The sequence below is a fragment of the Cryptomeria japonica genome, chromosome 2, assembly GCF_030272615.1.
Source record: "Cryptomeria japonica chromosome 2, Sugi_1.0, whole genome shotgun sequence".
Classification (NCBI taxonomy): Eukaryota; Viridiplantae; Streptophyta; class Pinopsida; order Cupressales; family Cupressaceae; genus Cryptomeria; species Cryptomeria japonica.
Window position 1 is genome coordinate 147399788 of NC_081406.1, and position 25724 is coordinate 147425511.

Here is a 25724-nt window from a genome sequence, read left to right on the forward strand (position 1 = left end):
ATTGCCAAATCTTACAACACCATCATCAAATTCCTTCAAGGAAAGAAATTTTCTTTGATCAATGGTCATGTGATGTGAACAACCACTATCAATGATCCAATCATCAGAGTTATCCATCCTAGACACTAGTGCCTTCTAATCTGATATCTCTTCCTTAATAGCTACAAACACAATATCTTCACTAGCATCATCATCAGATTCTTCATCAATAATACCACTGTCAATAGCAACAAGACAATCTCTCTTGCCTTTACCCTTATACTTCTTGAATTTTTCTTTCTTGTATTCATTTTCACTATTAGGGAAATTAGCTACTATATGACCAATCTTTTTGCAAGAAAAACATTTCAATAGTAGCTTACCTCTGTATTTCCCAGTGCCTCTATGCAGCCATTTTGTCAACAATGCTTCAAGCTCCACTAAAATGTCTTCATCGTTAGCATCTCTACTGGATCTAGATTCATAGCTATGGTTGGTATCTCTACTTCTTCCCACAGATGGGTTAGAGACAGAAGCTTTGAATGCAGATTTTGATTTTTGTACTCTACCATCATAGCCATTTGGTTGAAAAGTAGTAAGTTTGCTAATGATAGAGTCAAGAGTTACCTTTGTTTTGTCAATGGATTTCAACTCTTGAATAGTTGTAACTCGGATAGCATAGAATGGTAGCAGGGTTCTTAGTACCTTACTAATCACTGTGACATCTTCCACTTTCCCTCCTATACTCTTTATTTCACCAACTATCTCTTTTATCCTTTGACCATACTAGCTAGATATTCTCACCTTTAGACATTCTCATGTCATCAAACTTTCCTCTTAAACTCTCAACTTTAGCAATCTTAACATATTCATCACTGCTATAAATCTCTTCAATTTTTTCCATACTTCATATGCAGTTTCTAGACCATGAACATCTACATATTCAGCATCAGATAGGGAACTGATAATAGCCTCTAGTGATTGATTATTCTCTTGTCATTCTTTCTTTTGATCATCAGTTAGAGTTCCAGTAGGTGTTGTATACTTAATTTCTACATGATCCCAATACTGACTTCCCAGACTCTTAATGTAAATATTAATTATGTCACTCCATATCCTATAGTTATCTTTGTTGAACTTTGGACCTTCTTTCTTCATCATGATCTACAAGATCTTTTTCTCAAGTTGTTAGGCTTTAGGTTAAAGAGGACCTGAGATGCTCTAATACCAATTGATGGTATGATGAAATAATAAGTATCTGGTAGAACACTGAAAGGGGGGGTGAATTAGTATATTGAAAAACTGATATAAACTCCCAAACTCAAAAATAAACTTATCAACAAATAACTCAGTCGAGATAATATCTCAAAGATTACCAATATCAACCAACATCAACCGGTTTGACTGTTATGAAAACTTAACAATAAACAACTTCAATCTTGTAAACATAAATAATGTTTAATCATATGTCAACATATTCATCTCTCAATGCTTCTAGTTACCATGCCTTATCAGAATAGTTAAGTAGTAAATCAAATCAACAAATAAGATCATAACCAGAAAAGTATTCACCACTTGACACAAATATTTATACGTGGAAAACTCAAATAGGTAAAAACCACAGTGAGATGAGACTCACAAGGATAGCTATCTAAACTCTTTTGAAGTTCGCCCTATTAGGAGCCAAGCCTATTAAATTTTTTACAATGAGTCATATTAACAACTAATTCTTGTAGGAATCACCAGGTTAAGGGACTTATAAATATGCCTTGATGAAAAGAACAATACCCTATTAGGAGTAACCTCGCTGGAGGATTTGAGAATCCAAACTAATGGACCACCTTGTGAGAGGATTTAGAAAGTAACCAAGCTTTTCTAGAGCTTACCCGATTAGGTGATTTCAATTTCTATTGTAATTGTTAGAAAACAACAAGTTTTCTTGATCTGTCTGAATATCACTACATCTGCTATATCAAATTACTCAAACTATAGATCCATCCACCAATTAGGTAACTACACACTCAAAGTTGGTTTCTGCCAATCTTGTCAACTTTGCCAACTCTTAACAAAACAATATCATCGACCTTAAATACAAATCAACTAGGTCGGTAACACAACAAAAATCTAATTCTCATCATCAAGATTACAAACAAGCCGGTAAAATATTGACTATTAGAAATCATAACAATCTCTTTACATTAATCAAGAAAATTCAAACTGCTCCATGATCACCACTTCATCAAACTTTGGAACTCATCACACGCTATGCATTAGATGCAATCCACTTTTCTCCTTTCCAAGACAACAAACAAATATGCCAAATCAATCTGAACTAATCCTCATTCAATGATCACATGTGTCTCCATGATTACCACTCTACATTAGATCTTAAACCAACAAACTTGGTTGGTTAGGGTTTAACAAAGAACAACAACTGGTAGGGTTTACTGGTTACATAACATAGAAAGGTTTAACCCTTTACACTGGTTCAACTTACAAACTACCATATACTGGTTTACAACATCTTCATTAAATTTTCTCATACTGATTACAAGACAATAGCAATAACAACAATAACATCAGCAATACCATGAATACCATTCATAGGTTCAATTGACATCAATGATAACATATCATTAATGCAATCTATATGCAAAAATGCCAACAAAAACAAGTAGGGTCAAGTGTTATGTTGTTGAGTGGTAAATAGCTCTATAAAGTATTAAAATAAGAGGGTAATCAGGGCTATACTATAGTGATAAAGCCTAAAGATGAAGCTAAGGGAGATCCAATGAGTGAAGTGCCTCAAGAGGTTCAAGGTTTACTAAAGAAATATGCAGAAGTTATAGGAGATGATATGCCTGATTCTTTGCCTTCAATGAGAGATGCAAATCATCAAATAGATTTGATCCTAGGGGTAAATCTGCCAAACAAAGCTTCTTATAAAATGACACCTACCCAAAATGAAGAGATCGCCAAACAAGTGAAAGAAATCTTGGACAAGGGGTTTATTAAAAAGATTTTGAGTCCATGTGTTGTTCCTATTGTATTAGTGCCTAAAAAAGGAGGAAAATGGAGAATGTGCACTGACTCAAGGGCAATCAATAAGATCACTATAAGGTACCAGTTTCTCATGCCAAGGATAGAGGACCTATTGGACAATCTAGGTGGAGCAAGCTACTTCACAAAAGTGGACTTGAAGTTTGGTTATCATCAGATAAGAATCAGACCTCGTGATGAATGGAAGATAGCCTTTAGAACTAATGCAAGCCTATATGAATGGTTGGTGATGCCTTTTGGCCTCACCAATGCACCTAGTACCTTTCAAAGGCTTGTGAATGAAGTCTTAGTTGATTTTATTGGTAAATTTGTTATAGTGTATCTTGATGACATTTTGGTCTTTAGCAGGTCCAAGGAGGAACACCTTAAGCATGTGGAGATGGTCTTGAAGAAGTTGAAGGAGGCTCAACTCAAAATCAACCTTGAAAAATGTGAGTTCTTGAAAATAAAGTTAGTTTACCTTGGTTTTGTTATTTCACAAGGTTGCTTAAAGATGGATCCAAGTAAAGTAGAAGCAATACTTAATTGGCCTATACCTAGGGACATAAGTGATGTTAGGAGTTTTCATGGAATGGCATCTTTTTATAGGAAGCTTGTGAGAAACTTTAGCCATGTTTGTGCTCCTATACTCAACATCGTTAAAGGAGGGATTAAATGTCACTTTAGGTGGACAGAGGAAGCCAATAAGGGATTTGAATTGTTGAAAGATAAGATAGCAAAGCTGCCAACCCTTAGATTCCCTGATTTCAATCAGTTGTTTATAGTAGAATGTGATGCTAGCCAAAGGGCAATAGGGGCAGTTTTGTCGTGCCCAAACTTTAGGGCACAAAAACGGAACAACAAATTTTTTTTTTTGACGTCATGAACTCGCTATAAATCCTAATATTAAAGTTTTGTCTTATCTATGATGTAACTATATTTACTTCCAAGGTTGAAGAAATTAACCAACTCGAGCGAGCGACTTGTTGGGAGGGGATTAATTAGCCTCAAGGATTTAGTCAGCTAGCTCAATTACCTAAGACAAGCTGTCGCTAATTAAATCAAGGGATATTTGATTATCTTAAGGTATTATATCGTTCCCAATCCATATAAGGATAATGCTATTAATTAATTGATGCACATGCGAAATCATTATATACATCCAACTGATGAGGGTTTGAATTTCTACAATGTCATTTGCCCACTAAAATTCCGACAATAAACTAGGGCCAATTCTAATCTTCCCTAAATCCCCTGATTTGGTCGATTAATTTTCAATCCGACCAAAAGTCGGTCTCAAGGGCTTAAGGTTCATAAATTTACAAATTCCTCCTTTTTAAATTTTTCCTTACGTCCAATTACATGGGGGTGGTAAGTCCATTGATTAATTAAATATATTGCTGGATTAAACGTGTAGTTTTTCCAACTATAATAGTCCTTTATTATTAACCCCCTTGAATTAATTGAAATTTAAATTTCTAAGGAATTGGGAACTTATAATCGTTCAATTATTAAATTAACCCCATATTTATATATATTAAAATCAGAAGTCTAAAATCCCATAATAATTCAATTATTAAAATCAGGGTTTAAATTTCCATGATATTTCCATTATAAACTTAACCCCAAATTATATACTAAAATCTAACTTTAAAATTTCAATTTAAATTCCTTATATATATATAAAATCACAGTATAAATTCTTATTTACTAACCCTCATTATAAATTAAAAATCAAATTATAATACACCAATCTAAATCTCCCAAATATATATATATATATATATATATATATATATATATATATATATATATATATATATATATATATATATATATATATATATATATATATATATATATATATATATATATATATATATATATAATTATTATTATTATTATTAAAATGCTAACCCTAACCCGAAATTGGGTTAGGGTTGCATTTTTTTATATATATTACTCTTATTTTATTTTATTCATCATTTCATACCCTAACTCGAAATGGGTTAGGGTTTATTAGACCCCTTTATTTTATTGTTTGTCCCCCTTTGTTGTTTTTGGTTTGGAGATCGCAGGTACGGCGGAGCTAGGGCACGGCGGAGGGTTTTGTAGAGGGGGAAATGAGGGGAGGAGGCGGCGCGGGGCTCTCCCGGTCGCCACTGTGTTTATACACAGTGACGGCAGTGCCGTCCAATGTGTATAAGCACAGTGGCGGCCGCAGACCGTCCACTGTGCTTACACACAGTGGCGGCACCCTCTGTGCCGTCCACTGTGGGTAAGCACAGTGGCGCGGCCCGAGCACCGCCCACTGTGTTTACACACAGTGGCTCGGCCTTGCCATGCCGTCCACTGTGGGTAAACATAGTGGCGCGGCCCGAGAGCCGTCCACTGTGTTTACACACAGTGGTTCGGCCAACATTGCTATTACAAGATTTTTTTGTTATTCATTTAAATATATTCGTGGGTTGATAAAAACATGTTATAAGATGTGGTTTTCTTGAATATATCAAATATATATATTGTATATTATATATATATATATATATATATATATATATAATATGCACAGTTTCATTTATGAATGCGGAAATATTTTCTTCTACAGGCATTCATAGGATATATTTTTTTTTTGATGCAGAATATATATATATATATATATATATATTAAGAAGTCTATTCTGCCATTCCTTTATATATTTGTAACAGAGATGCACAAGATTCAGAATGTATCTTCTATTTTGTTGTTACAGGGCATGCACTTGCAGGAAACTTATATACATGTATTCTATATATATATATAGGTATATATTTTCAATATATATACTTCTATATATATAGAAATATATATATGACCAAATGATGAAGTAATAGGGTTAAAAACCCTTATATTGATATGGGGTTTTAACCATTTACATTCTATTTTTAGTTTTCTAACAGCATTAGATTAGGTCTATTTTCTTCTTCCTTTTATTTAACTCTCCATAGAAATAAAACGATTCTGGTTCTCCTTTCTTTCTAACAGACCTAAAATAACGGGATTTAAAACTATGCAAGTAAATAGTAAGAAATAAAACAATACTAGTTCTCTCTCCCCTTTTTTTTTTTAAAACAGTCATAAACAGAATTTACATTATGCAAGAAAATAATAACCCTACTGCAATTCTTTTTTTTTTTCCTTACTAATGCAGTAAATAAACTAGTGAATAGTAAAGAAGGAATTCTAGTGCAATTTCCTTTTTTTTTTCTGTTTCTTTCCTTTAATATTGCAGTAAATAACATGTTACAAACCAGATTTAAATGTAGACTACAACAAACACAATAGTCATCAAATATAATAAAAGTCACATTTACATTGTTTTTCCAGAATGATAGTTACAATAACCCAAATATGAAAATGGGTAGATAATCTAACAGTCCCCTTTTTTTTTCTCTAATCTTTTACACAGAAAATAATAATTACATTTATTTAAACAGAAACAGAATCATTTTAAGCCCTATATTTACATATGCACTTTCTCTTTTTTTTTCTTTTACATTTCTTTCTTCTTTTCTGCATTTAAATAAAAATCTGAAATCTGAAATAGAAGTCTGCAACACAAAATCTGCAACTCCTAGTCTTTTCCCCAAGCCACCTGCAAGTAAAGTTTTAGGACTGTGACCATGGGATGCTCACCTCCCAGCCTAGGCTTACCAGAAGCCACCCCCGAGCTAGGAGAATCAAGACCTAGACGGGTTACAACCAAGCAATACAACATAGCAATAGGGCAAACACACAACACATACACTTTCCCATCCCAAGCTACACTATCACCACATTTGTGGAGATCAATCTATGGGTGGAAGTGGACCAAGTACCGTTGGGGAGACTGCAGCCAAAAATATAACACAAGCCACCTCATGGCAACACAAAATACCCAACAGAATTCATCTCACACACCTTATGCCCCCCAAAGGCTCAAAGCCATTTCTCTCCCCTTATGACCCCCAAATGCATACACAAGGCTATGCAGCAAGGGTCACAAAGGACACCCTTGAGATCACTCTCCTTAAGGAGAGCCTCTCACCCAAGGCTGTCATGCTTCTTCCACCCCAAGATCATCCTACTCTCCCAAGAGTAGAAGATCTTGGACACTCCCAAAGCAAGAACACAAAACAGAAAAAGAAACATAGGAAAGAACTACACATTATTTTCTTCAACAACATTATACATACACACTTTCTTTACAAGCATTTCTTTCCTTCAACAAAACAACATAACTAAGATAAACAACATGAACAAGAGGAGATAACAACCAACCTTATTCTGCCAATAGGTATGCTAAACTTAGTTGGAGATGAGCTGCCCAATCCACACAACTTTCTGCAATCCTTGGCCACCAAAATTCCTCTAAAATTTTCTAAAACTGGTTTTCTTTTCTTTTCAAATTTTTCCAAAAATCTCCAAAAGTGGAGAGTGGGTGATTAGCTCACTAAGCTTCCATTCTTAGCCTAAAAGGGCCTCTCTCACTCCTTCCAACCTCTTGGATAGAGTGAGTGATCTCCCATTGGGTTGGTCTTCCCTAGGTCTTACACACTCCCTAACCTAGGTGCCTAGAGAAGGGAAATGGAATGGGGAAGAGGGATTACTATGTCCAAGAAGGTTATCCTACCAAGGATGGCACTCCTATAGATGGAATTCGTCCATCTTGGGAAAACCACTTTTTTGGGTGGTTAAACAAGTCCTAAGGGAAAGACACATGGCCAATTTTGGCCTTCACCCATAGGTACCCCATGAGGCCTAATAGAAAAGCTCTAAAATTGACTCTAGGAGTTGATTTGACCTTCAGAAAGTCCACCTGAAGTTAACCTACGGGTCAACTCTGAGTTGACCTTCCTTGTGGCTCTCTAACCTAGATTTCTTGGTTCCTTCAAGGATAATTAGGGGATATAACCATTAACAAAAATAAAACTTTCAAAAAGGTGACATGACAATTGCCAACACAACATACTACATAGGTGTCAAGTGACACTACAAAATAATTCCACATCACAATAACCACATGGCAATTGTCCCTTAAACAATTTAATCAATCAAATAAATACAAATTACACTCATGCAACATTTTACATTTACGAATAAAATACAGTACATACGGGGTGTTGTCTCTCCAAATAGACAACCCCTAGTTTTACTAACGCACATTGGCCTAGGCTTGATTCTCCCTAATATTTCCATGGTCACATGGATATTTTCCTGCACATCTCAATTTAAACATTAGTACTTACCAAATAGCCTCATATAATATATAAAATCACAAAATCAGAATACAATACATTCATTCTACAAAGACTTGACATTATGAAATATAATTTGTCACAATTCAAAGCAATTTCCTCATAATCCTCAAAATTTGATCCATCTACAATATATGCAAACATTTTCCAAACATTATATCAAATCCTGAAATTCAGATAATAACCTGCATCATCACAATATTACCCTAATCTAGAATCATATAATATTCTATAATCCACAAGGCATAGAAATGAAGCATCCACATATATCAATGTTACCAAAATCGCGGAATCGTGAAAAGTTCTATATCCATAGTGTGTCCAAACTAGTATCCCAAAATAGTTCCAAAATGAAAATAACTGAAGAGATAGGATGGGTTGGGGTAGGGCCTCACACCCTCCCCCTCTAGGCATGAACGTCCTCCTGGAGTTCATCAAAAAGATGAGGGTACTGTGATCTCATACGTGCTACATCCTCCCATGAAGCTGTAACCTCATCATAGCAATCCCACTGGACCCTAACCTGGTCCAGCTCTCGACCTCGAAGGGCCAACGTCCGGCGTGCCAAAATGCGAATGGGCTCCAAGGCTAACTGCCCATCCGACTCCACCTGCAAGGCATCCCAATCTAAAATATGAGACTCATCATAGATATATTTTCTCAAAATTGACACATGAAACACATCGTGGATGCGTGACAGGCTAGGTGGCAAAGCTAGGCGATAAGCAACTGGTCCTATCCTCTCAAGTATCTCAAAGGGTCCGACAAAGCGAGGTGCGAGCTTAGAACCCTTTCCATAGCGGATTGGACTCTTATGTGGTCGCACTCTCAGGAAAACTCTGTCCCCAACCATGTAACTCCGGTCTATCCTCTTTGCATCTGCATATTTCTTCTGCCTATCCTGTGCCTCTCTAAGGCGCTGTCTAATCAAAGTTACCTGTTGCTCCATATCACGGACCAACTCAGGGCCTATGGCCACTCTGTCCTCAATACGATCCCAACTCAAAGGTGTCCTGCATGGTCTGCCATACAAAGCCTGAAAGGGTGGCATCCCCAAAGAAGTGTGATGCCCATTATTATAGGCAAATTCTACTAAATGCAGGTACTCCTCCCATCGGGTCTGATGATCCATGACGTACATGCGGAGCATATCCTCTAACACCTAGTTAACCCGCTCTGTCTGGCCATCTGTCTCTGGATGATAGGCTGTGCTAAAGTTGAGCTTGGTGCCCAACGCTGCCTGTAATGCCTTCCAAAAGGAAGATGTAAAGAGAGAATCCCTATCAGAGATAATCTTGCGTGGGACACCATGAAGCCTAACAATGTCCCGTAAGAACACCTGTGCCACTGCTGGAGCTGTGAAGGTAGTCCGGACTGGTGAGAAGTGGGCTACTTTGGTCAATTTGTCAACTGTCACCAAGATAGCATCATGGCGACGCGATGACATAGGAAGACCAATAATGAAGTCCATGGATATAGTATCCCACTTCCACTCTGGTATAGCATGGGACTGGAGTAACCCACCTGGATGGCGGTGCTCTGCCTTGACTCTCTGACACTCAAGGCATCAGGCTACTAACTCTGCGATAAGCTGCCGCATTCCTGGCCAATGATATAACTGTCTCAAGTCAGCATGCATCTTCTTAACCCCGGGATGCGCTGCATAAGGAGCTCTATGAGCCTCCATGATAATGAAATCTCGCAAACCCCCAGAAGAGGGTACATAAATGTGCCCTCTATGGCGTAATAAACCATCAGACTCCAAAGAGTAGTCCACAAACTTCCCTTCCAGGGTCTCCTGATTACGGATCCTCTGACAAACCTCTAGATACCAATCATCCTCTGGCAATCGCTGCAAAATACGGTCTCTCAAATCAGTGCTCATGGATATGGTGTAAACCTCATGTCGTCTCCTACTTAGGGCATCTGCGACCACATTCTCCTTTCCTTTGATGTAATGAACATCAAAATCATACTCACAAAGGAACTCCATCCATCTCCTCTGACGTGCATTAAGGTTAGGCTGGGTGAAGATATACTGCAAACTCTGATGGTCTGAATGAAGCTCGAAGTGATGACCTAAAAGGAAGTGTCTCCACCTCACAAGTGCATGTACAACTGCTGCAAGATCTAGGTCGTGCGTAGGGTAGTTAAGCTCGTGAGTCTTAAGTTTCCTAGACTCGTATGCTATAACCCTACCCTCCTGCATAAGAACTGCTCCCAATCCATCTAAGGAAGCATCCGTGCATACCATGAAGTCGGCCGTGGGGTCTGGCACAATAAGGATAGGTGCACTAGTGAGGGCCCTCTTTAGATCCTGAAAAGCCCTCTCACACTTCTCTGTCCACTCGAATTTCTTCCCTTTTCGTTGGAGGGATGTGATGGGGTGTGCAACTCTGGAAAATCCCTCCACAAAACGTCTATAGTATCCTGCTAAACCCATGAAGCTTTTGACCTCTGTCACACTGGTAGGTGCCGGCCAATCCATGATGGCTCTAATCTTTGATGGGTCGACTGAGATCCCATCACTGGATATAACATGCCCTAGGTACTTGACCTCTGATCTAAAGAAAGCACACTTCGACAAACTGCCGAACAACTGGTTGTCCCTCAAACACTGTAAAACCTGTCTCAAATGCTCCTCATGCTCCTGCTCATTTCGGGAATAGATCAATATGTCATCGAGGAACACTATCACAAATCAATCAAGGAAGGTGCGGAATACCCCATTCATGAGACTCATGAATACAGCTGGAGCATTCGTAAGACCGAATGGGACCACAGTGAATTCATAGTGGCCATATCTGGTGCGAAACGCGGTTTTGTGGATATCACTTTCCACAATTCTCAACTGATGATATCCTGACTTCAGGTCTATTTTGGAAAACACTTTGGCACCCTGAAGCTGATCAAACAAATCATCGATCCTCGGCAAGGGGTAGCGGTTCTTGATGGTTACTTTATTCAGTTGCCTGTAATCCATGCATAACCGAAGGGATCCGTCTTTCTTCTTCACGAAGATGACTGGTGCGCCCCAAGGGGAGACGCTAGGACGGATGTGACCCTTCTCTAAGAGTTCCTCTAGCTGCATCTTGAGCTCATTAAGCTCATGAGTGGTCATCCTATAAGGTGCTCTCGAAACTGGCTCGGCTCCTGGTACCAAATCTATGTGGAAGTCAATCTCCCTGCTGGGCGGCATACCAGGTAGCTCATCAGGAAACACATCTGCAAATGCCTCAAGGATGGGGTGATCATCTATGGACGGCTCCTTCTCATCTTCTTCCTCTCGGTCACTGATTGTGATGGCAAACAACTGGCATCCCTTCCGCATGCTCTGCTTAAGCTGCATTGCGGATATCATACGAAGAGACACGGGTCTCTGAATCCCAGTGATTACTATGGGAGCACCATGATCATCCTCACACTCGACCCTTTTCAAGCGACAATCCATCTTGGCTCTGTGGGCGTAAAGCCAGTCCATGCCAAGTACGATGCCATAAGATCCGAGTGGTGTAACTCTAAGGCCTACTAAGGTGGTGGTATTACCAATCTGAAGCGGACATCCCCTAACCTCTGAATCCACTGACACTCTATCCCCTGAAGCTAACTCCACTTCCCAGCTGACACTTTGCCTTACTGCCACTAGCCCGCAAGGCTCCACAACCAATGGAGATATAAAGGAGTCAGTCGCTCCTGAGTCAAATAATATAGAAATACTACTACCTCTGACCTTACCTGCAGCCTCGATGACTGTGGCCTGGTGCTCTGCCTGGCGGTTATCAACCGCTGCGAAGACTCTATGGGACTTGCCCATGTCCCCAACTATAGGCTCTGATGTTGCCATCCTCTGATTCCCTGTCATCTGTCCCTGTGGACACTCTCTCGCCATGTGCCCCATGGCTCCACACGTGAAGCAAGCACCGCGTGCCTGAAACTGTGCACCCTGAGGCCTAGTAAAAGGATGCCCACCTGTCCAGCTAGAACCACTGTACCCACCCCTGGAGGACTGCTGAGCCCGTGCCGGGGGTGTGTATGTACCCTGTACTCTCTGGTCACGCCTAGGACCCTGTGACTGCCACTGTTTGGGCCTGGAGCCCTGCTGTCCCTGAGGTGGCCTATGTCTCTGACTCTGCTGTGACTGCTGTGGAGGAGGGGGTTTATGGGACCCCGAAACATTTCTGTGGTTGCCTTTCCAATGGGTTTTCTGAAACCCGAAAGGCTGGGGAGCTGGGTTTCGGTTCTGGAACCGATCCCTCGTGTCCTGTGGCCTGATCTGAATCTCCTCGGCTATAAGGGCCTTCTCTACGGCAACCCGAAGGCTCCCTGGAGCGGCCATCCTCACTGGTCCTGCTATCCCAGCATTAAGTCCCCTAACAAATCGGTTGACGAGTAGCTTCTCGTCCTTCAGGTAATCTACATAAGGTAGGAGCTCAATAAACTTACTCTCGTACTGGGTCACTGTGAGACCCTTCTGCTGGAGGTCATGGAACTCATCGATCCTACGCTGCCGAAAGTGCTCTGACAAGTACCTCTCTCTGAACCTCTCTGTGAAGATTTCCCATGTGATGGTATCTGTAGTGAGTCCGCACTTGAATTCCTCTTGCTTCCACCATGTGGAGGCTGTCGATCTCAGAAGGTGGACTGCAACGCGTGCCTTCAGATTGCTTTCATAAGATCGCAATGCGAAGCACCGATCTAGGCTTAAAAGCCATGCTTCAGCCTCTACTCCGTCAGTAGTGCCTCCAAAAGATGGCGGCTGGAGGCATAAAACCTCTCTAATCAGGTCTCCTGGTTCCTGACGTGCTCTCTCAAAGTACACAGGTGCTGCTACTGGAGGGGGTTCGGGCAGGTGAACGGACTCTGGCTCATGCTCTGCCTCACCCTCTACGGAATTAGGAGGTGGACTCCTACTCCGTTCCCTATCCACTGATCTATGACTCCCTGAGTTCTGATTGTCTGCATGACGGTCCACTGCTGGAAGCCTATCCTGCACGATCCCGATCAAGTTCTGAAGAGCTAGCAAGATGTCTCGGTTAGGGTCAACCGGTGGTTCGGGAGGTGCTTCCGGGTTCCCTTCTGGAACCGGTTCCTCCCTAGCAACATCCTCGCGTGCCATACGTGTACGCCTAGGACCCCTTCCGTGCTTGCGAGCTTGTCGCGTAGTCGGAGGCATCCTATGAGGAAACAAAGATAAAATAAATAAACAATTAATTTAAATAATTCAATTTTCATATATTTATATTTTTATTTTCCGTTTAAGAAAATATTTGATTAATTTAGATAATTAAAGCGAAACGTAATGGAGAAAGGTTCCTAGTGTTGGAAACCTTGCTCTGATACCAAGATGTCGTGCCCAAACTTTAGGGCACAAAAACGGAACAACAAATTTTTTTTTTTGACGTCATGAACTCGCTATAAATCCTAATATTAAAGTTTTGTCTTATCTATGATGTAACTATATTTACTTCCAAGGTTGGAGAAATTAACCAACTCGAGCGAGCGACTTGTTGGGAGGGGATTAATTAGCCTCAAGGATTTAGTCAGCTAGCTCAATTACCTAAGACAAGCTGTCGCTAATTAAATCAAGGGATATTTGATTATCTTAAGGTATTATATCGTTCCCAATCCATATAAGGATAATGCTATTAATTAATTGATGCACATGCGAAATCATTATATACATCCAACTGATGAGGGTTCGAATTTCTACAATGTCATTTGCCCACTAAAATTCCGACAATAAACTAGGGCCAATTCTAATCTTCCCTAAATCCCCTGATTTGGTCGATTAATTTTCAATCCGACCAAAAGTCGGTCTCAAGGGCTTAAGGTTCATAAATTTACAAATTCCTCCTTTCTAAATTTTTCCTTACGTCCAATTACATGGGGGGGGTAAGTCCATTGATTAATTAAATATATTGCTGGATTAAACGTGTAGTTTTTCCAACTATAATAGTCCTTTATTATTAACCCCCTTGAATTAATTGAAATTTAAATTTCTAAGGAATTGGGAACTTATAATCGTTCAATTATTAAATTAACCCCATATTTATATATATTAAAATCAGAAGTCTAAAATCCCATAATAATTCAATTATTAAAATCAGGGTTTAAATTTCCATGATATTTCCATTATAAACTTAACCCCAAATTATATACTAAAATCTAACTTTAAAATTTCAATTTAAATTCCTTATATATATATAAAATCACAGTATAAATTCTTATTTACTAACCCTCATTATAAATTAAAAATCAAATTATAATACACCAATCTAAATCTCCCAAAATATATATATATATATATATATATATATATATATATATATATATATATATATATATATATATTATTATTATTATTATTATTATTATTAAAATGCTAACCCTAACCCGAAATTGGGTTAGGGTTGCATTTTTTTATATATATTACTCTTATTTTATTTTATTCATCATTTCATACCCTAACCCGAAATGGGTTAGGGTTTATTAGACCCCTTTATTTTATTGTTTGTCCCCCTTTGTTGTTTTTGGTTTGGAGATCGCAGGTACGGCAGAGCTAGGGCACGGCGGAGGGTTTCGTAGAGGGGGAAATGAGGGGAGGAGGCGGTGCGGGGCTCTCCCGGTCGCCACTGTGTTTATACACAGTGACGGCAGTGCCGTCCACTGTGTATAAGCACAGTGGCGGCCGCAGACCGTCCACTGTGCTTACACACAGTGGCGGCACCCTCTGTGCCGTCCACTGTGGGTAAGCACAGTGGCGCGGCCCGAGCACCGCCCACTGTGTTTACACACAGTGGCTCGGCCTTGCCGTGCCGTCCACTGTGGGTAAACACAGTGGCGCGGCCCGAGAGCCGTCCACTGTGTTTACACACAGTGGTTCGGCCAACATTGCTATTACAAGATTTTTTTGTTATTCATTTAAATATATTCGTGGGTTGATAAAAACATGTTATAAGATGTGGTTTTCTTGAATATATCAAATATATATATTGTATATTATATATATATATATATATATATATATATAATATGCACAGTTTCATTTATGAATGCGGAAATATTTTCTTCTACAGGCATTCATAGGATATTTTTTTTTTTGATGCAGAAAATATATATATATATATATATATTAAGAAGTCTATTCTGCCATTCTTTTATATATTTGTAACAGAGATGCACAAGATTCAGAATGTATCTTCTATTTTGTTGTTACAGGGCATGCACTTGCAGGAAACTTATATACATGTATTCTATATATATATATAGGTATATATTTTCAATATATATACTTCTATATATATAGAAATATATATATGACCAAATGATGAAGTAATAGGGTTAAAAACCCTTATATTGATATGGGGTTTTAACCATTTACATTCTATTTTTAGTTTTCTAACAGCATTAGATTAGGTCTGTTTTCTTCTTCCTTTTATTTAACTCTCCATAGAAATAAAACGATTCTGGTTCTCCTTTCTTTCTAACAGACCTAAAATAACGGGATTTAAAACTATGCAAGTAAATAGTAAGAAATAAAACAATACTAGTTCTCTCTCCCCTTTTTTTTTTTAAAACAGTCATAAACAGAATTTACATTATGCAAGAAAATAATAACCCTACTGCAATTCTTTTTTTTTTCCTTACTAATGCAGTAAATAAACTAGTGAATAGTAAAGAAGGAATTCTAGTGCAATTTCCTTTTTTTTTTCTGTTTCTTTCCTTTAATATTGGAGTAAATAACATGTTACAAACCAGATTTAAATGTAGACTACAACAAACACAATAGTCATCAAATATAATAAAAGTCACATTTACATTGTTTTTCCAGAATGATAGTTACAATAACCCAAATATGAAAATGGGTAGATAATCTAACAGTCCCCTTTTTTTTTCTCTAATCTTTTACACAGAAAATAATAATTACATTTATTTAAACAAAAACAGAATCATTTTAAGCCCTATATTTACATATGCACTTTCTCTTTTTTTTTCTTTTACATTTCTTTCTTCTTTTCTGCATTTAAATAAAAATCTGAAATCTGAAATAGAAGTCTGCAACACAAAATCTGCAACTCCTAGTCTTTTCCCCAAGCCACCTGCAAGTAAAGTTTTAGGACTGTGACCATGGGATGCTCACCTCCCAGCCTAGGCTTACCAGAAGCCACCCCCGAGCTAGGAGAATCAAGACCTAGACGGGTTACAACCAAGCAATACAACATAGCAATAGGGCAAACACACAACACATACACTTTCCCATCCCAAGCTACACTATCACCACATTTGTGGAGATCAATCTATGGGTGGAAGTGGACCAAGTACCGTTGGGGAGACTGCAGCCAAAAATATAACACAAGCCACCTCATGGCAACACAAAATACCCAACAGAATTCATCTCACACACCTTATGCCCCCCAAAGGCTCAAAGCCATTTCTCTCCCCTTATGACCCCCAAATGCATACACAAGGCTATGCAGCAAGGGTCACAAAGGACACCCTTAAGATCACTCTCCTTAAGGAGAGCCTCTCACCCAAGGCTGTCATGCTTCTTCCACCCCAAGATCATCCTACTCTCCCAAGAGTAGAAGATCTTGGACACTCCCAAAGCAAGAACACAAAACAGAAAAAGAAACATAGGAAAGAACTACACATTATTTTCTTCAACAACATTATACATACACACTTTCTTTACAAGCATTTCTTTCCTTCAACAAAACAACATAACTAAGATAAACAACATGAACAAGAGGAGATAACAACCAACCTTATTCTGCCAATAGGTATGCTAAACTTAGTTGGAGATGAGCTGCCCAATCCACAGAACTTTCTGCAATCCTTGGCCACCAAAATTCCTCTAAAATTTTCTAAAACTGGTTTTCTTTTCTTTTCAAATTTTTCCAAAAATCTCCAAAAGTGGAGAGTGGGTGATTAGCTCACTAAGCTTCCATTCTTAGCCTAAAAGGGCCTCTCTCACTCCTTCCAACCTCTTGGATAGAGTGAGTGATTTCCCATTGTGTTGGTCTTCCCTAGGTCTTACACACTCCCTAACCTAGGTGCCTAGAGAAGGGAAATGGAATGGGGAAGAGGGATTACTATCTCCAAGAAGGTTATCCTACCAAGGATGGCACTCCTATAGATGGAATTCGTCCATCTTGGGAAAACCACTTTTTTTGGGTGGTTAAACAAGTCCTAAGGGAAAGACACATGGCCAATTTTGGCCTTCACCCATAGGTACCCCATGAGGCCTAATAGAAAAGCTCTAAAATTGACTCTAGGAGTTGATTTGACCTTCAGAAAGTCCACCTAAAGTTAACCTACGGGTCAACTCTGAGTTGACCTTCCTTGTGGCTCTCTAACCTAGATTTCTTGGTTCCTTCAAGGATAATTAGGGGATATAACCATTAACAAAAATAAAACTTTCAAAAAGGTGACATGACAATTGCCAACACAACATACTACATAGGTGTCAAGTGACACTACAAAATAATTCCACATCACAATAACCACATGGAAATTGTCCCTTAAACAATTTAATCAATCAAATAAATACAAATTACACTCATGCAACATTTTACATTTACGAATAAAATACAGTACATACGGGGTGTTGTCTCTCCAAATAGACAACCCCTATTTTTACTAACGCACATTGGCCTAGGCTTGATTCTCCCTAATATTTCCATGGTCACATGGATATTTTCCTGCACATCTCAATTTAAACATTAGTACTTCCCAAATAGCCTCATATAATATATAAAATCACAAAATCAGAATACAATACATTCATTCTACAAAGACTTGACATTATGAAATATAATTTGTCACAATTCAAAGCAATTTCCTCATAATCCTCAAAATTTGATCCATCTACAATATATGCAAACATTTTCCAAACATTATATCAAATCCTGAAATTCAGATAATAACCTGCATCATCACAATATTACCCTAATCTAGAATCATATAATATTCTATAATCCACAAGGCATAGAAATGAAGCATCCACATATATCAATGTTACCAAAATCGCGGAATCATGAAAAGTTCTATATCCATAGTGTGTCCAAACTAGTATCCCAAAATAGTTCCAAAATGAAAATAACTGAAGAGATAGGATGGGTTGGGGTAGGGCCTCACAAGTTTTAAGCCAAGAAGGTCATCCTATAGCATTCTTCTCAGATAAATTGAATGAAGCTAAGGAAAGATACTCCACATATGATATGGAGTTTTATGTTATGGTGCAAACATTGAAGAACTAGTGTCATTACTTGTTTCCCAAAGAGTTTATATTTTTCACTGACAACCACGCCCTTAGTTTCCTTAATGGTCAAGAGAAGTTGAATCAAAGACACCTAAAGTGGGTGGATTACCTACAATCCCACATGTTCACTATCAAGCACAAAATGGGCACTGCAAACAAGGTAGTTGATGCACTAAGTAGGAGAGTCATGACTATGCAAGAAATACAATTGCAAAGTGTGGGATTGAATGAATTAAAAGACCTCTACAAGGACGATAAATATTTTGCAGAGATATATATTGTTTATTCTGATTTTTCTAACACCTCACATGCCTCTTATTCAGAATATATAATACAAGAGGGTTTGTTTTTCAAAGGACACCTTCTTTGCATTCCCCAATGTTCTAGGACACAAAACATTATATAAGAAAAGAATCAAGGAAGTCTAGGAGGTCATTTTGGCATTGATAAAACTTTGGAGTAAGTTAGTAGGTTTTACCATTGGCCCAAGTTACAATCAGAAGTGAGAAGGTTTGTAGAACAATGTGCAATCTGTCAAAGAGAAAAGGGTTCATCAAGTAGTGCAGGTCTATACCAACCTTTAGTCATACCTCAGAGGCCTTGGAAATGTTTGAGCATGGATTTTGTGTTAGGCTTACCAAGAACTCTGAGTGGATTTGACAGTGTGTATGTTGTGGTTCATAGGTTCAACAAAATGGCACATTTTATACCTTGCAAGAGCACCAATGATGCCACCTACATTACAAGACTCTTCTTCAAGGAGATAGTTAGAATTCATGGCCTTCCAATCAGCATAGTTAGTGATAGGGATGTGAAGTTTGTAAGCCACTTTTGGAGGACACTTCGGAGAATATTGGGCACCAAATTATCTTTCTCATCCACCTATCATCTTAAATCAAATGGTCAGATAGAGGTAGTTAACAGATCAATGGGTAATCTGCTAAGATGCCTTACAAAACAACTTGCATAGACTTGGGATTTGGTACTTGGCCAGGCAAAATATGCATACAATGACTCAGTTAACCGAAGCATAGGTAAAAGTCCCTTTGAGATAGTGTATGTATTTCATCCTAGGGGCATACTAGAGCTCATAGACCTCAGTTCTATGGCACCTAAGAGTGCATAAGGTGAGAATTTTGCAAAAGGTATCAAAGAAGTGTATGATAAGGTAAGGCAGACCTTACAACAAAAGTCTGAGTAGTATAAGATGAATGTTGATAAAATAAGGAGGAATGTGCAATTTAAGATGGGAGATTTTCTCCTAGCATACCTAAGGAAGGAGAGACTTCCAAAAGGGCATCCTACTAAGCTATTGATGAAGAATATTGAGCCTCTCAAGGTGGTGCACAAATATGGACATAATGCATATGAGGTTGAACTCCCTCCAACCTTAGGTATTTCTCCTATCTTTAATATATGTGATCTCTATGCATACAAGGAAGAATCACAAACACATCAGTTGGACATTTCATCATAGGTTAAGGAATATTGGGTGAGAGATTTTCCACCATGCCAACTGGTCAAGTTGGAAAGTATCTTGGACACCAAGATAGTAAAGAACACAAGGAAAGGAGTATACAAGCATTATCTTGTCAAGTGGGTAGGGTTACCTTAATCAGATGTTATGTGGATGTCAGAATCATTTATACTTCAGCATGGTGTGGAAATTGCAGACCTCTTAACTCAAGGGACTTGAGTTCTTTGTCCTAGGAGAGTATGGTGTAGGGCACACATCACTCCAAGAAAGCAATTTTGGTTTTTTTAAAATTTGTGTGTTATCTTTCAGGTTGTAATAATGGACCAACCATTTGAGCCTCAGTGTAGCCATGGTTGAGTTGTCCAAGCTTTTGTCAATCTTTTGTTGTGTTCAAGATGTTGATATCCTAGAAGTTGTAATGCTGATGTTGATCATAGGTGTAGTACTCTAAAAATAGAGTCATCATGTAATAGGGGTTTAATCTATTGTTTTAAGTCTTCTAGGATGCTTAGAAGGCCTTTGAGAGCCTTGAAATACACTTGAATGCAAAGTTGCATCCCAAGTGACAAAAATGTAAAAGTTGTTGAGCAACATTTTGTAAAAGTTGCATTTTTGGATGTTGGATTTGAAAAGTTGGTTCAACCAACTAAATCATGAGCATATAAGTGAAAAAACAACTTCATTGTACAAGTTGTAGGATATGGAATGCAAAAGAAAGTTTTTGTTGCAAGAAGAAATCTTGTCTTTTCATTGTTTTGACAGTTCTCTTTGTTTTTGGTTGCATTATATAGTCCAGTACGAACCTGTCAGAAGTATCTCATTGTAGGCCATGAGAGTTTGTTGAATAGTCTTTCTAGTAAGTTATATTAGCAAGTTTGATTGTGTTTGGTTTCAGAGGTCTAGCCCATTCTCTGTGACTAGGTGTAAAACCCTTGCAAAGTAGGGTTTAAGGGCAAAAATGGATCTAACATGAGCATCCATTGATGGAACTAGTTGTAATCATGTGGAATACTAGGTTAGGGTCTGTAAATAGATTTAGAATGGGTTGTGTGATTTTGTAGGCCTTTGTGGAGGAGCTACAATGAAACCCTAGGCTCACAACTAGGAGTTGGTGAGTCTAGGACAACAAGAGATGTGCGTTTTAAGAGTACATATAGATTGGTGGAGCCAAATTTAAGACATGGTTGGAAAGACCTATGAATTTAATTAAATAATCCCTAGTTTATTTATGTAGATGTTTTGACTAGTGAACCTTTCCAAGAACAAATTTGTAAGTCACTCGGGTAGGTCTAAACCCTTGAAAATAGGATAGTTTTGGTTGCCATATGTGTATGGAAATCCCAAATGCAAATTTGCAATATTTTTTGTAACTCTAAAAAGGGTATTCGAATCTGTAATTTAGTTGTGGCCTTGTTTAGGTCTATTTAAAACTAAGCCCTGAAAACCGCCAATGGAGGGCTAATTATATTAGGCCTATTTGGAGCCGGTAGAGACAAAGAGATGTTGGGAAACCTTGGCGATGGGATTGAAGGTGCTCAAACCCCTAAAAGACATCAAATACACTATTTGAATTCATTTTTAACCCATAGAAAAAATTGGTGTATTGTGATCCTTTGCAAAGGTTGTTGGAGCCTTAGGAGTGGAGTTAGAGATTGAGGTGGAATCCTCAATACGCAATTAATTTGTTAAAGATCACCTAAGGCATATGCCTTAGTTACCAGTGGAATTTCCTGTCAATGTAGGAATTCTCTATTCTACCAATGGAGTTTCTGATGTAGATCCATCTCTACTTGGTTCTTTATACTTTCTAACCCATCTCTTGGTGTGATCTTGTTGTATTTCATCTACCTTCTACTTTCCTTTCACATTTTCTTTATCATTTCTAACCAGTTGAGTCTTACTTCTGCAGTACTTAGCAATATGACCTATTTTGTTGCATGAATTTCTTTAACATATCCAGTGTCATTCCTTGACCTACATTGATTAGCCAAATGAACAAACTTTCCACATGCATGACATTTGACATTCATTCTACAATCTTCTGATCTATGACCATATTTATTACAATTTGTGCATTGACTGGGAACAAAATTGTAGTTTTGATTTGCTCTATTTCTACATTGTTTAGCCATATGCCCACAAATAAAGCATCTACCATTGAATTTATAAGCATTATATTGCCTTACCAGTTTCCTATGGTCTGATGAGTTCTGAATACTGGTTGTTTGATCTTCATTAGCAATACCGGAGCTTTCACCTTGTACAAATCCAAGTCCTCTAGAATCATCATTCTTCCTTTGTGTTTTCAATAATTCATCCAACTGTGCAGCACTAATCCTGAATTTTTCTTTATACTCACTTGCATTAGTTAGATCATCTCTCAGAGTTGTTATTTGTCTTTCAAGTTCTTGTTCATTGTTTCAGGAGTGTGCCAAATCAGTTTTCAAATGAGTCAATCTGCCACATTCATCAAATTTGTTCTTCAGAGATATAACAATATTTTCTTCCTTCTTCTTTTTGTGCTTAATATCTTTTGGTAACCTCATAGTTAGGTCTTGCATTTCATTCTTCATGAGTGCATGTTTTCTTGACTCATTTTCTGACATTGTTCCTTAAGTGCATTTTTCTCTTTATCATCATGGTTTTGCAAAAGTTCCTTTCTCTTGGCTTGAGCTAATGATAACCTTTCTTGCAGGAAAAGAATGAATTCATTAGCAAAATTCAATTCATCTTACAATTTTTAAATTCTTCATCCTTTCAGCATCATAATCGTCAAGAGCCATCTCAAGTTGCTTCCCCATAGCCATGTTCAATGATTCTGGTTTCAAGATCTTCCTCAAGCTATTAAACTTCTTATGAGGAACTAGGCTCTAATACCAATTGTTGGGGTCTAAGAACACTCGTAGTGGGGGTTGAAATAGTGTTCTACTAGTAAGATATGATTTTACCCTTTTATAACATAAACATATAATCCGGTAAATGAAGAAGCATATAACTTGAAGAAAATAAACTATCCACATAAATGAACACCATAACACATAAAATTTATACATGGAAAACCTCAAAGAGGAAAAACCATGATGGGATTTGTGACCCACAATATCAGTTCACTGGCCATATGAAAGGATATTACATAAAATTAGGGTCTGCACATGCAGGAAGGCACACTTCCTAGAGCACAATGCTCATCACAAAAATAGTCTCACTGACTACAAGCTTTTGCTAAAATAAAACAGTAATAATGAACTCACAAAATGCATCTGTTGTGCCAAAAAGAGTTTTGGTTATAGTTCTATTGTGTACCAGTTCATAAACCCTAAACACTTCTACCGGTATCTCTTCTCCTCCAAGAATGCTTTCCAAACTATCTATAGATCATTGCATGATATAACATTCATATATAAATGATCTGAATACATATTCTTCGCATCGTACAGTTCTGCTATTATTCTCTTATATCACTAACCAAATAACCTAGCAAACTGACCTATATACCCTTACAAATAATAAGCCTTATGTCACCTTCCAATGTATTAAAAATGATATACAATGTCGACTTTATACAATAATTACAAAAGGATTTTATAAATAAAACTTCCTTCTAGTCCAAGACTAATGTCGGCTTCACTGAAGTGTGGGATGCCGGTGTAACCTTGGATTTTCCAATGTCGGTATCTGCTGGTGAATGCCTCCTAGTGCCAGTGTAAGCTTCCTTATGAATCTTGTTGCCAAGTAACCATGTTTCCATGTTGCCATCAATGAAAACATATGAATCCAATGAGTGTCAATTGCCAACACATAACCAACTTATTCTCATGCTCCTTCTAAATGTCATCAACCTTCTACTTTCTCTTCTCATTAAATTTATCACTTCTTGCCGGTAGGTTCTTGCTTCTGCAAAATTTAGCAATATGTCCTACTTTGTTGGATGCATAAAAAGTGACATTATTCTTCTAAATTTCCTTATTGTAACCTCGACCATTCCTTTGCTTGCATTGATTAGCCATATGAACAAACTTTCCACATGCATGACATTTCACATTCATTCTACAATCTTCTATCCTATGACCATACTTCTTACAATTTGAACACTGATCGGGAACTGCATTATTATTCTGATTTGCCTTTATTTCTACAATGTCTTGCCATATGACCAAATTTATTGCAAACAAAGCATCTACCATTAAATTTATGTGCATTGGGTTGCCTTACTGGTGACCTCTAATTCCGATTGACCTTCTGACAAAATGTGTTATCCTGATTTGCAGTACCAGAGCTTTCTCCACACTCAAATCCAAGACCTCTAGTGTCTCTAGTGTCCCTTTGATCCTTAAATAATTCATCAAGCTTAGCATAACTAACCTTAAACTTATCTTTGTATTTATTTGCAGCATCCAGATCTACTCTTAGGACTATTTTTTGGTATTTTGGTATGGTTTTGTCATTGATGTCAACACCTACGAAATACACCTACTTTGGACATCCAACAACATTCACTGACAAACAATAAATTGTACAACAGTTATCGGTATATGATTAACCAGTAGGATATAATGTTCACCGGTACCTGCAATGACATGGAAGACACTTGATAATGTCAAAGACATCATGTGGACACTTTATTTTGAAGTAATAATCATTGGTATATTCTTATTTGCATATTTGCTTTTATCAGCAAATAGGTCCAGGTTATCTAGGGTTACACCGACAGGTTTATCTTTTCCAGATCAGCATGGCATGCTATGGAGATGATTTATTATTGTTGTAAATGCATTAAGCCGACATGTTCAATCAGTTATTGCATCGGATATTGTATTATTTTTAAAATGTTTTTATTGTAATATCTTGTAGAGCCGACCTACTAAAATTGGTCTTAGGGTATGATATAAATGTAAGATCTTATTTCTAAGATCAAGTGTGGAATGCAAAAAAGATTTAAGAAGAGGTATATGCGAGATAAAGCATAGGCATACATGAAGACATCATTTGACGGTGAAGTTAGGTTTTTGTAGAAGCATATCAGCATTACACTGGTACTGAATCCAACATATGAACGTGCTATTTTGTGCAATACATTCTTATTGGATTTAACCATCCAACTATAGTCAGTGTGACTCCCATTTGTGATTGAGCAGTGAGCTCTAGGCTGTTGGCCTTTCTACATGTGTAGACCCCTTTTGTACACTTACTATATGTAGTAGTATCATTTGATTGTGGGTAAGGTTTCCCACCGTGGTTTTTCCCCTTACAAGGTTTCCACGTACAAATATTGGTGTCATGTGTTGTAGATGAATTTGTTCTTATGTTTCATGCATTAATTCTTACCGGTATAGCAATTTACTATTGACACTGTCTACCGACATATTTAACTGATTTACCGGTATTAAGCATTAAGTTGGTTAATAAGTTTTTGGTTTGAATTTATTAGATAACTAATTCACCCCCCCCCCCCTCCTCTCAGTTGTCTCTAAGACCTACAATTGGTATCAGAGCTTAGTCCTCTTTTTGCAAAAGTTTAACAACTTGAGGAGATCCAACGTCTACTAATTATTTCAGAAAGGATAGTCCTAAACTTGATGGAACCAACTATGGGATATGGAAAATTAGAATGGAGACACATCTGAATTGCATTGGTAAAGACATTTGGGAAGTTACTAAGAATGGTTATACTACTGTTGTAGCTGGTCAGAC